Raw genomic sequence first — 14,278 nt, 5'->3', positions numbered from 1 at the left:
TAAATGGGTCAGGATGACTGTGTCCTCTAATTAGTCAAGAAAACAGACACATAACAAATACATTGATTTATTTCCTCCAAAACATTCTGTAGGAAGCACAAGCTTATCACATAAGAAAAGGTCAGAAATACTTCCACACATCATTCAGTAACAGAAGTAACGTTCAGTTGACCCTGGGTGTAGTCGAGGAGCCCGTGCAGGTGTCGGCACCTCAAGGTGATAACATGGTACAAGAAGCTCAACTTTCCTCCCACACTGGACACATGTGAGGAGATACAATACTGATGAGATAAACATGTCCAAACAATTTCAATCTCATTAAAATCAGATCCTAGTTCTCGCTATGGCTTAACAAAGATCTGAGGACATCCTATTATGGGTCACGTCAGAACGACCTTTCATCCGACCAGTCAGAGAGTCATGAAAGTGACAGTCGGAATGATTTTTAGACAATAATTTTGACGAATCGGTCGTAACTGTCGTTTCGAAGTTGCATGATTAGAAAACACATTTCGACTGTCACTTTCATGATTTGGTAAGCGACGCTCTGATTGGTTGGATGAAAGGTCGTTCTGACGTGACCCGTAATGGGATGTCCTCAGATCTTTGTTTAGCGGCAGCGAGAACTAGGATCTGATTTTAATGAGATTGAAACAATTTCACCATGGATCTGACTGATGCATCACAACACACACACTTCACCTATACATTCAAGAGTACATAGAAACACACGCACTATATTGTTGGCTCATGCTGTGGATGTACATAGGATCACACTATTCCACTGTTGGGGAGAGTTGGAATGGAAAAGGCACATTATGTCTTTTTTCTACAATGCGAGGCATATGCATGTTTTTTCACTAAACCTGGAACTTGGATTATTTTATTAGAACATCCCCTCCCCGAAATCCTTAAAGCTTCTCCCCTGCTGTTCTCAAAACCCAGGTGTTTCCGATCACTTCATCATAACACCTAGGACAGGTACAGGTAACCCTTTGTAGCGGTTCACCTTTAATAAATTAATGCATAAATTATCCCCCTTTGTTCGTTGTTATGAGCAAATCCTAAGAATCAGCTATCCACATGGAGAAAAATGTTCACGTCAACAAATATACATTTCGACAAAGCAGAAATTAGTTAGAAAAATAGTTGGATTGGTGAACTGAATCACCATGATCTTTGTGGAAAAATGACAATTCTTCAGATAGAGAATGATGTTCTCTGTATTCTGAGAAGCTGGATCAAAGATTATTGGAAGTGCCTGGATCCATGGTGGAGTAGAGACCTACTCTGTTCAAGTCTGTTCACAGCACTGTGTCAGGCAATCATTTAAATCAGATCTTAGTGCTCGCTATCATTACAGTGTAATGATTACACAAGGATCTGAGACATGCCAGAATGTTCTTTGTTTGCTTGTTGTTAAATGCCGCAAACAGATTCTCATGATATTTTCATTACGGAAGGTCAGCATCACTGAGCCCTTTTTTGTTTATTTGCTTGTTGTTTAATGCCGTACTTAGCAATATGACGGTAGTCTGTAAATAATCGAGTCTGGACCAGACAATCCAGTAATTGACAACATGAGCATCGATCCATACAATTGGGATACGATGACATGCATCAACCAAGTCAGTGAGCCTGGCCACCCAATCCCATTAGTCGCCTCTTACGACAAGCATAGTCACCTTTTATGGCAAGCATGGGTTGCTGAAGACCTATTCTACCCCGGATCTTCACAGGTCACATGCAAGAATGACCTTCCTAAAACTATGACCAACCAATGAAATGACTAATAAGAAGTCTACATTAGCCATTCAAAAGCAGCTTTCCCTAGCTTTATGGCACTTCCATATTTTGTAAAATTTTTATAATTGCAACTGACACTTTCCCGACTGGTCGATTAAAGGTCATTCTGACGTGACCCATAATGGGATGTGTTCTGGCCTTTCATTAGCGGTAGCCAGAAGTAAAAATTGATTTGAATGAGATTGTGTGACAGACTTGGGTGAAACATGAACTCAGGAAAAGCAAAAAATCCATACAAGGGCAACAGTGTGGCAAAAATTGCAACAGTGGCAGAAGCTTCTATTTTTTTATCAGTCTGTTTGTCACTATGGGCCAAGAAGAATACATACTGACCAGGGACAAAGCACTGGATGTAGAGAAACATTGGGAGAACCGACGACAGTGACCTGTGACAATTCACTACGTCTGTTTGGGAGGAGATGTGGAGAAGGTAAAGTTTGTCTTCATACGGGATTAAGGACATCAAGTCCAGGAACAACAAGGGGCAAACAGCGGCCGACTGGGCAAGATTCAGTGGAAATCAGCGAGTGGTGGATCTGCTGGAATCCCATGGTAGTCAGCGATAGTGTCTGTTCAGACATTAAAGAAGGAGGGTGTTATTGATAGGGACAGGGTCAGAAATCAATGAAATGACTAACAAGAAGTCTACATTAGCCAATCAAAAGCAACTTTCTCGAGAAAAGTGATCAAAAGAAATCTCTGGAATGTCCAATAAATGTATGTCAGTACTTTCTACAGGCAAGGAAAAGTCTCTTCTGTTTCTATTGTTTATCCTATTGAGTGAGTGAGTTTGGTTTAACGCCACTTTTAATAGTATTCGAGTCATATTGCAGTGTGTCAGCTTAATGTGGGAGGATTATCCCATTGAAGCGAGAGGTAGATGATGATTAAGGTGGAATCAGTTGTACAGCCTTTAACTGTCATTTGGAATACCCAGTGTTAACCCTGTCAATGTTGCATGATTAGAAAACACATTTCAACTGTCACTTTCCAGGTTGGTTGGATTATAGGGTCATTCTGACATGACCCATATGGGATGTTCTCAGACCTTTGATTAGCTGAAACAGGAATTAAAAATGTAATACAATGATATTGTGTGACAGGGGGCACACTTGGGAGAAACGAAAACTCAGGAAAAGCAAAATCCATAAAAGAGCAATAATGTGGCAACTGTTCGCAAGTCCAGTTTGATGCACCACTTGACTTTTGAATTCCTGGGTGCAGTTGTACAAAACCTTAGCACTACGACTGTTGTAAGTCTATGTTAAGGTATGGAAGTTACGATCACCGTGGGGCTAAGATCGCTTTGTACAACAGCTCCCAGATCCGTATTCCTGATCACATGATTGCAACAGTGGCAGAAGGTTGTTTTTTTGCTGCTTTTTTTTTATCAGTATTGTATGGACAGCAAAAAGTCCATACAAGAGCAACAGAGGCAGAAGTTTCTTTTTTTTTTATCAGTTTGTTTGTCACTATGGGCCAAGAAGAATACATACTGGCCAGGGACAAAGCACTGGATGTAGAGAAACATTGGGAGAACCGACGACGGTGACCTGTGACAATTCACTACGTCTGTATGGGCGGAGACTTGGAGAAGGTAAAGTTTGTCTTCATACAGAATTGTGGACATCAAGTTCAGGAACAAACAGCGGCCGACCGGGCAAGATTCAGTGGAAATCAGCAACTGGCGGATCTGCTGGAATCCCATGGTGGTCAGCTGTAGAATCTGTTCAGACATTAAAGGAGGACGTTGTTACTGACAGTGATGGGGTGTGTGCCAATCAAAAGCTGCTTTCTCGAGCTTTACGTCACTTCCATCCCAGATTATGCTTTGAAAAATATTTGTCAAAATTTAAAAAGTGATCAAAGATAATTCTGAAAATGTCTAATAACTGTCCGCGATTGTACCCACAGTACTTTCCACGGGTTATGGAAAGTCTTTTCTGTTTCAAATGTTTATCTCACTGAAGCGAGAGACAGACGATGATTCAGGCAGGACTTGGAACATCCAATGTTAACCTTGTCAATGTTGAGTGATTAGAAAACACATTCCAACTCTCACTTTCCTGATTGGTTGGAAAAAAGGTCATTCTGACGTGACCCATAATGGGATGCGCTCAGACCTTTGTTTAGCGGGAGCCAGAACTAAAAAATTATTTGAATGAGATTGTGTGACAGACTTGGAAGAAACATGAACTCAGGAACAGCAAAAAATCCATACAAGAGCAACAGCGGCAGAAGTTTCTTTTTTTTTATCAGTTTGTTTGTCACTATGGGCCAAGAAGAATACATACTGACCAGGGACAAAGCACTGGATGTAGAGAAACATTGGGAGAACCGACGACGGTGACCTGTGACAATTCACTACGTCTGTATAGGAGGACACTTGGAGAAGGTAAAGTTTGTCTTCATACGGAATTAAGGACATCAAGTCCAGGAATAAGCAGTGGCAAACAGCGGCAAGACTGGGCAAGATTCAGGGGAAATCAGCGAGTGGTGGATCTGCTGGAATCACATGGTGGTCAGCGGTCAGACTTGGGAGAAACATGAACTCAGGAAAAGCAAAAAATCCATAGAAGAGAAATAATGTGGCAACTGTTTGATGCACCACGTGACTTTCGAAATCCTGATCTATATTCCTATCACACGGCTGCAACAGTGGTAGAAGCTTTTTTTTATCAGTTTGTTTGTCACTATGGACCATGAAGAATCTATACTTACCAGGGACAAAGAACTGGATGTAGAGAAACATGGTAAGAAAACGACGACGGTGACCTGTGACCCTTCCCTAGGCCTGTGTAGGAGGACATGTGGAGATAGTGAAGTCAGGTCCAGGAACAACGAGGGGAAAACAGCGGCCGACTGGACAAGACCCAGGGGAAATCAGCGAGTGGTGGAACTCCTGGCAACCATGTCATATCAATCATATTTACAGTAGACAATCAATTCTGTTTACTAATAATTGATTGTGTCATGAGTTGATACCCACAAAGGAAATAAGTCAAGGAACAACGAGGGGAAAACAGCGGCGGACTGGGCAAGACTCAGGGGAAATCAGCGAGTGCCGGAGCTCCTGGCATCCGTGTCATATCACTCATATTTACAGTAGACAATCAATTCTGTTTACTAATAATTGATTGTGTCATGAGTTGATACCCACGAAGGACATAAGTCCAGGAACAACGAGGGGCAAAAGGCGGCCGACTGGGCAAGATCCAGGGGAAATCCACGAGTGGTGGAACTCCTGGCAACCATGTCATATCAATCATATTTACAGTAGACAATCAATTCTGTTTACTAATAATTGATTGTGTCATGAGTTGATACTCACGAAGGACATAAGTCCAGGAACAACAAGGGGCAAAAGGCGGCCGACTGGGCAAGACTCAGGGGAAATCCACGAGTGGTGGAACTCCTGGCAACCATGTCATATCACTCATATTTACAGTAGACAATCAATTCTGTTTACTAATAATTGATTGTGTCATGAGTTGATACTCACGAAGGACATAAGTCCAGGAACAACAAGGGGCAAAAGGCGGCCGACTGGGCAAGACTCAGGGGAAATCCACGAGTGGTGGAACTCCTGGCAACCATGTCATATCAATCATATTTACAGTAGACAATCAATTCTGTTTACTAATAATTGATTGTGTCATGAGTTGATACTCACGAAGGACATAAGTCCAGGAACAACAAGGGGCAAAAGGCGGCCGACTGGGCAAGACTCAGGGGAAATCCACGAGTGGTGGAACTCCTGGCAACCATGTCATATCACTCATATTTACAGTAGACAATCAAATCTGTTTACTAATAATTGATTGGCCGACTGGGCAAGATCCAGGGGAAATCAGCGAGTGGTGGAACTCCTGGCAACCATGTCATGTCACTCATATTTACAGTAGACAATCAATTCTGTTTACTAATAATTGATTGTGTCATGAGTTGATACCCACAAAGGAAATAAGTCAAGGAACAACGAGGGGAAAACAGCGGCGGACTGGGCAAGACTCAGGGGAAATCAGCGAGTGCCGGAACTCCTGGCAACCATGTCATATCACTCATATTTACAGTAGACAATCAAATCTGTTTACTAATAATTGATTGGCCGACTGGGCAAGACTCAGGGGAAATCCACGAGTGGTGGAACTCCTGGCAACCATGTCATATCACTCATATTTACAGTAGACAATCAATTCTGTTTACAAATAATTGATTGTGTCATGAGTTGATACCCACGAAGGACATAAGTCCAGGAACAACGAGGGGCAAAAGGCGGCCGACTGGGCAAGATCCAGGGGAAATCCACGAGTGGTGGAACTCCTGGCAACCATGTCATATGACTCATATTTACAGTAGACAATCAATTCTGTTTACTAATAATTGATTGTGTCATGAGTTGATACCCACGAAGGACATAAGTCCAGGAACAACGAGGGGCAAAAGGCGGCCGACTGGGCAAGATCCAGGGGAAATCCACGAGTGGTGGAACTCCTGGCAACCATGTCATATCACTCATATTTACAGTAGACAATCAATTCTGTTTACTAATAATTGATTGTGTCATGAGTTGATACTCACAAAGGAAATAAGTCCAGGAACAACTAGGGGCAAACAGCGGCCGACTGGGCAAGACTCAGGGGAAATCAGCGAGTGGTGGATCTGCTGGTATCACATGGTGGTCAGCGGTAGTAACTGTTCAGACAGTAAAGGAAGACGTTAACAGTGACAATGTGTGTCTTTCATGATATGCACCAGTTTGTCAACTCCAAGAGAAAACAATCTTTCAGTTCCACCCTACAAGACTCAAAACATACGTCCACAGAATACTTTTCTTGTTATATCATTGTACATTATCAGTATTATTATAGTATTGTTAGTTATTATTGTTATAGGTTATGATAAGGCCAGGCATTTTATATTTTCCGACTAATTTTTGAGAAAATGTAAAAATAAAATTAAATCAGATTTCCATTTTTTCCCCCCGTCAATAGCCACGTAGTCAGTTATTTTATTTGTTATCATCACCTTTTAATAAAAAACATATGATTTTACCGTTGTAAACTAGTAAAAAGATACATAATCGATCTTTGTTGATCTCGAAGCCGAACATGAATACCCTCTCTTGACAATTGTCTGTGTTGTAAGTGGTAGAATTTTTATTGTTACAAGGGGCTTTATCATCACAAATGGCGGTCTTTTGAGCACAGAATATGTTCATAAAGTATGCCAGAGGCATTCTGCATTTGCCTGCATTCCCTTGCAAACATTCGAAAACATCTAATTAACATTCAGGATACGAACAACTGCGTTAGGGAGGTTTAATCTTAGTAGTTAAACAGGAGCAAGTAATGTCGGCACATGCATCAACTCAGGAAACTTCGAAAGATGACATGTCGATTGAACTTAGTACAACAACTTTTCTTATGTTGTTGGAGCTTGGGAATCAGATACATTCACGTCAAAATGAAAGTGAAAGTTATGACAATTGCTCGGATAGTAACTTCTTATCAGTACTGATTTATCAAAGCAGATGGATGCATATTGTTTGCTGATCTTTTTTACCCGAGTGGATCTCATCCCAGTAATTATTTTCTTGATCAAATGGTTCATAATGAGTCTCTGATGTATATTTTAAATTATACTTTGCAAAGCAGTGTTAGAATTGACATGAACAGTGACATCTTTATTTTCAGTATTATTTTGATTATGTGTTTTTTGGAAGATGGTGAATATCTCAGTGGTGCTACTTTCAAGTTCTTCTGACAGAAAAGTGGCCAAGCTACTATGTGATATTTATTTTTTATGTCATTTTCAAAGCAGTGTTAGAATTGACATGAACTGTGACAAATATATTTATTTGCAGTATTATTTTGATTGTTACCATATTCGACGTAATAAGCGCCCAGGGCGCTCTCAAAATTAGAAATAGGGGGCTCTTATTAGAATATTATTTTGGTGGAAAAAAAAAAGTGGAAAGATAAATTTCGTGGTTTATGGTGACAGCCTGAAATGTTTATGTACGACAGATATATTTTTCCAGAATTTAATTGCCCTTAATTAAAGGTGCATATAACACACGAGTGTGCATATGCGCGAATAAAAAAGTCTTGTGTACATTGATCAATCGGAAGGGGTGCTAATTAGGATTGTTTACTAGCCAATATATCAGCAAATATCGCCGTGGGCGTTTATTAGAGCGGGGCGCTTATTACGTCGAATACGGTATGTGTTCTTTTGGAAGAGTGAATATCTCAGTGGTGCTACTTTCAAGTTTCTTCAAGACAGTGGCTTAGACACATTAATCACTTATCAGTTTGGTGATATCAGGTAAAAACAGGTGGAGTTTTAATATTAATGCTTGTTTTAATTTTGTTACACTCTTCATAGTATTTTAAGTGAATCACTCTAATGCGGCAAAACTTGCAGCAATATTATGTTCAATATGCTGTTGTCTCTATGATCATTTGGACATTCAGTTTTTGAAGTTTGTGCTGAGGAGAGACTGTGCTGCAAAACACAAAATAACCTTTCATGAAGTCATCAGTCTTTTTTAAAAAAATTTCCCCCCTCCTGTCCTACATCTTTGGTTGTAAAAATCCGTTATCTCCCCACACAAAAAAAAGATGCATCTGGCTTTCTTTTCTTCCCCCTCCCCCCTCCTCCAACCCTGTACTTGGGGCTGAAAATTCTGTAAAATTGCCTGGCCTAATATGAAATAAAACTGTTGTTATATGCCAGTAGGTGTATTAAGTTTATATCTCATGATTTGTTAGTGGCAGCAAATTGAAGCATTCGTAAAATGTTGTTTCTAGATTATTTTTTATTGAAGCAGAGACCACTTTGGTATATGGTCTCTGATTGAATGTATGCAACACCCAGAGTACTTGAAAGTTAGCCACCTTCTGTACTGACACTGGGATTGGCCACATTGTTCAAGAAGTTACACGAAGAAACAGGTTCTAGAAGGCAGGCTGTACCTATATAAGAGGAAGACGAGGGCGATTCCAGGCCTCCTACGACTTGACCAGTGGACCGGAGTGTACTGTCTATTGCAATAGGGCCTATTATTCAGTAGTGCTGCCACATATTTGTCCCATTGTATTATCTTTTTTGATTGTAAATTAACCTTCATGGTTCAATTTGGGAATCAACTCTGAACAGTATCTATTAACAGTAAATATGTTCGGGAATTGATAGTCAACTGTAGATATGACTGACATATTTGAATGAAGCTTATTATGTTAAAGGTTTCAACTCTTAATATGAGTAAATGATGAAGTGGTCAACATTTCTTAGCTTAATGTTTGAGGTAGCTCCCTTTGTTCTAACAACCATGTTATATATCAGTCATATCTACAGCAGACAATCAATTCTTGAATATGTTTACAAATAATTGATTGTGTTATGAGTTGATTCCCAAATGGAGCCACAAAGGTTAATATAAAACACAAGAGATGATACAATGGGTCTTCAGAACATGGAGGACATAAGTCCTGGAACAACAAGGGGCAAACGGCGGCCGACTGGGCAAGATTCAGTGGAAATCAGCGAGTGGTGGATCTGCTGGAATCCCATGGTGGTCAGCGGTTGTGACTGGTCAGACAGTGTAGGGGGACGTTGTTACAGACAGTGACGGTGTGTGTCGTTCACGATATGCACAAATTTGTCAAGGCCATGTGAAAACAATCTTTCAGTTCCACCCTACAAGACTCAAAACATTTGGCTTCAGAACATTTTTCTAGTTATAATATATCATTGAACATTATTACTATTATTATGATTCCCATAAGGAGCCATAAGTCCAGGAACAACAAGGGGCAAACGGCAGCCGACTGGGCAAGATTCAGTGGAAATCAGCGAGTGGTGGATCTGCTGGAATCCCATGGTGGTCAGTGGTCGTGACTGGTCAGACAGTGTAGGGGCACGTTGTTACAGACAGTGACGGTGTGTGTCGTTCACGATATGCACAAATTTGTCAAGGCCATGTGATAACAATCTTTCAGTTCCACCCTACAAGACTCAAAACATTTGGCTTCAGAACATTTTTCTAGTTATAATATATCATTGAACATTTTTACTATTATTATGATTCCCATAAGGAGCCATAAGTCCAGGAACAACAAGGGGCAAACGGCGGCCGACTTGGCAAGATTCTGGGGAAATCAGCGAGTGGTGGATCTGCTGAAATCCCATGGTGGTCAGCGGTCGTGACTGGTCAGACAGTGTAGGGGCACGTTGTTACAGACAGTGACGGTGTGTGTCGTTCACGATATGCACAAATTTGTCAAGGCCATGTGAAAACAATCTTTCAGTTCCACCCTACAAGACTCAAAACATTTGGCTTCAGAACATTTTTCTAGTTATAATATATCATTGAACATTATTACTATTATTATGATTCCCAAAAGGAGCCATAAGTCCAGGAACAACAAGGGGCAAACGGCGGCCGACTTGGCAAGATTCTGGGGAAATCAGCGAGTGGTGGATCTGCTGAAATCCCATGGTGGTCAGCGGTCGTGACTGGTCAGACAGTGTAGGGGCACGTTGTTACAGACAGTGACGGTGTGTGTCGTTCACGATATGCACAAATTTGTCAAGGCCATGTGAAAACAATCTTTCAGTTCCACCCTACAAGACTCAAAACATTTGGCTTCAGAACATTTTTCTAGTTATAATATATCATTGAACATTATTACTATTATTATGATTCCCAAAAGGAGCCGTAAGTCCAGGAACAACAAGGGGCAAACGGCGGCCGACTTGGCAAGATTCTGGGGAAATCAGCGAGTGGTGGATCTGCTGAAATCCCATGGTGGTCAGCGGTCGTGACTGGTCAGACAGTGTAGGGGCACGTTGTTACAGACAGTGACGGTGTGTGTCGTTCACGATATGCACAAATTTGTCAAGGCCATGTGAAAACAATCTTTCAGTTCCACCCTACAAGACTCAAAACATTTGGCTTCAGAACATTTTTCTCGTTATAATATATCATTGAACATTATTACTATTATTATGATTCCCAAAAGGAGCCATAAGTCCAGGAACAACAAGGGGCAAATGGCGGCCGACTGGGCAAGATTCTGGGGAAATCAGCGAGTGGTGGATCTGCTGAAATTCCATGGTGGTCAGCGGTCGTGACTGGTCAGACAGTGTAGGGGGATGTTGTTACAGACAGTGACGGTGTTTGTCGTTCACGATATGCACAAATTTGTCAAGGCCATGTGAAAACAATCTTTCAGTTCCACCCTACAAGACTCAAAACATTTGGCTTCAGAACATTTTTCTAGTTATAATATATCATTGAACATTATTACTATTATTATGATTCCCAAAAGGAGCCATAAGTCCAGGAACAACAAGGGGCAAACGGCGGCCGACTTGGCAAGATTCTGGGGAAATCAGCGAGTGGTGGATCTGCTGAAATCCCATGGTGGTCAGTGGTCGTGACTGGTCAGACAGTGTAGGGGGATGTTGTTACAGACAGTGACGGTGTGTGTCGTTCACGATATGCACAAATTTGTCAAGGCCATGTGAAAACAATCTTTCAGTTCCACCCTACAAGACTCACAACATTTGGCTTCAGAACATTTTTCTAGTTATAATATATCATTGAACATTATTACTATTATTATGATTCCCAAAAGGAGCCATAAGTCCAGGAACAACAAGGGGCAAACAGCGGCCGACTGACAAGATTCCGGGGAAATCAGCGAGTGGTGGATCTGCTGGAATCCCATGGTGGCCAGCGGTCGTGACTGTTCAGACAGTGTAGGGGGATGTTGTTACAGACAGTGACGGTGTGTGTCGTTCACGATATGCACAAATTTGTCAAGGCCATGTGAAAACAATCTTTCAGTTCCACCCTACAAGACTCAAAACATTTGGCTTCAGAACATTTTTCTAGTTATAATATATCATTGAACATTATTACTATTATTATGATTCCCAAAAGGAGCCATAAGTCCAGGAACAACAAGGGGCAAACGGCGGCCGACTTGGCAAGATTCTGGGGAAATCAGCGAGTGGTGGATCTGCTGAAATCCCATGGTGGTCAGCGGTCGTGACTGGTCAGACAGTGTAGGGGCACGTTGTTACAGACAGTGACGGTGTGTGTCGTTCACAAGAGATAATACAATGGGTCTTCGGAAACATGGAGGACATAAGTCCAGGAACAACAAGGGGCAAACAGCGGCAGACTGGGCAAGATTCAGTGGAAATCAGCGAGTGCTGGATCTGCTGGAATCCCATGGTGGTCAGCGGTCGTGACTGTTCAGACAGTGTAGGGGGACGTTGTTACAGACAGTGACGGTGTGTGTCGTTCACAAGAGATAATACAATGGGTCTTCGGAAACATGGAGGACATAAGTCCAGGAACAACAAGGGGCAAACAGCGGCGGACTGGGCAAGATTCCGGGGAAATCAGCGAGTGCTGGATCTGCTGGAATCCCATGGTGGTCAGCGGTCTGACTGTTCAGACAGTGAAGGGGGACGTTGTTACTGACAGTGACGGTGTGTGTCGTTCACGATATGCACAAATTTGTCAACACCATGTGAAAACAATCTTTCAGTTCCACCCTACAAGACTCAAAACATTTGGCTTCAGAACATTTTTCTAGTTATATTATATTATTAAACATTATTACTATTATCATGATTATTATTATTTATTGTATTGTTAGTTATTATTGTTATTGTTTTGGTAATATGAAATAAAACTGTTGTTATGTGCTAGTAGGTGTATTAAGCTTATACCTGATGATTTGTTGGTGGCAGCAAATTGAAGCCTTCGTAAAATGTCAAGTTCTGTTCTGTCTAGATTATTTCATATTGAAGCAGAGACCACTTTGGTATATGGTCTCTGATTGAATGTATGCAACACCCAGAGTACTTGAAAGTTAGCCACCATTTGTACGGACACTGGGAGTGGCCACATTGTTCAAGAAATTACATGAAGTAACATTTTCTAGAAGGCAGGCTGTACCTATATAAGAGGAAGACGAGGGTGATTCAAGGCCTTTTACGACTTGACCAGTGTGGACGGGATACCCATCAGAAAACACCAACTTTTCTGCCCATTTCTAACACTGTTCCATGGATTCAAGAATGGAGGATGTGCTTCAACTAAGACATTTAAATTCTGGACATTTGTGAGTGTACTGACTATTGCAATAGGGCCTTTTATGGTAGGAGAGCTGCACCCTACCACTGGATCAAGTCCAAGACACCTGGTATCTGCCATTGAAGGAGGGCTGCACCCTACCACTGGATCAAGTCCAAGACACCTGGTATCTGCCATTGAAGGAGAGCTGCACCCTACCACTGGATCAAGTCCAAGACACCTGGTATCTGCCACGGAAAGAGGGATGCACCCTGCCACTGGATCAAGTCCAAGACACCTGGCATCTGCCATTGAAGGAGAGCTGCACCCTACCACTGGATCAAGTCCAAGACACCTGGTATCTGCCATTGAAGGAGAGTAGCACCCTGCCACTGGATCAAGTCCAAGACACTATGTCTGCAGTGGTTTAATGACTTAAGTGACCTCAACATGGGTGGATCATAAAATCTGGAAACAACATGGACATGTAAGACGAGGACAAACAAAATCTGGAGGAGTGGCACCACCAGCTGAAGAACATAAAATGCAAGATCCATCCAAAAATACTTGTGTTTGTGACCAACCTGAAGAACTTGGAAGCCATCAACAGGGCCAAGCTTGACCAACTTGACACTGGTGCTCTCCCTCCGACCCCAAAACTTATCTACTGGGAATCGGAAAATCACCTTAAGAGACTGAAAAATCACCTGAGAACAAGAAGAAAGACACCCTTGCATTTCTTGGATGCAGCGGGTCATCTCAACAAAGTAGTGGACATCCGTTAGTTTGCATTAAGATAAAAACGTATTCATCAGCCTAAGAGTGTATGTACATACATATTTCAAATTGTGTCGTGAAAAGTACACATAAAATTGATTATATGTTATTATTGCCTACAGTTGTTATAACATGAATATGTATATTCATGTTATTATTATACTTGCTGTGACACAACACATTGCAATTTCCTTCTTCACTTTAATCATAAAACCCAAAACACAGAACCCAAAACGTGCCTCTTCTACCTCAGAGATGACCTTGCCCTTGGTTACCAATCATGAATTATCTGTCCTTGATCCCTCACAACCTTCTCTTCAGCACTCAGTTTGATATACAAACAGGAGACGGATGGACAGGCCTGAGGCTTCTTGTGTCAGAATAAGTATACAAATATCATGAATATCCAAATTCATGTAAATTATTTCCAATCCTGACACAACATATTGCAAAGCTTATCTCACAAATGGAGGTTTGGTCTGCAGATCATGTTAATGGTAACAATTGTTATATTTGGGATAACACTTTCTTAGTAAAATACAGATTCTCATACTTTTTTGGGGTTGAGTCCGGGATTCGAACCCACACTTCCCA

The 14,278-nt window shown here is 41.5% G+C and overlaps 1 long non-coding RNA gene across 1 annotated transcript; it reads right to left on the bottom strand.

The window, feature by feature from the left end:
• Positions 1–2,081: 2,081 nt before the first annotated feature.
• On the bottom strand, positions 2,082–7,689 carry LOC125377947. Its single transcript, XR_007219887.1, has 2 exons — positions 5,930–7,689; positions 2,082–5,816 (listed from the first exon to the last, which is right to left on the bottom strand). It is a non-coding gene; the product is annotated as an uncharacterized LOC125377947 (long non-coding RNA).
• Between the last annotated feature and the right edge of the window lie 6,589 nt (positions 7,690–14,278).

This window comes from Haliotis rufescens, unplaced genomic scaffold (genome assembly GCF_023055435.1).
Source record: "Haliotis rufescens isolate VD_foot unplaced genomic scaffold, xgHalRufe1.0.p SCAF_108, whole genome shotgun sequence".
In the NCBI taxonomy this organism is placed as follows: domain Eukaryota; kingdom Metazoa; phylum Mollusca; class Gastropoda; order Lepetellida; family Haliotidae; genus Haliotis; species Haliotis rufescens.
The sequence above is the reverse complement of the archived record's forward strand: the minus strand, read 5'-3'. Positions and strand labels throughout refer to the sequence as shown.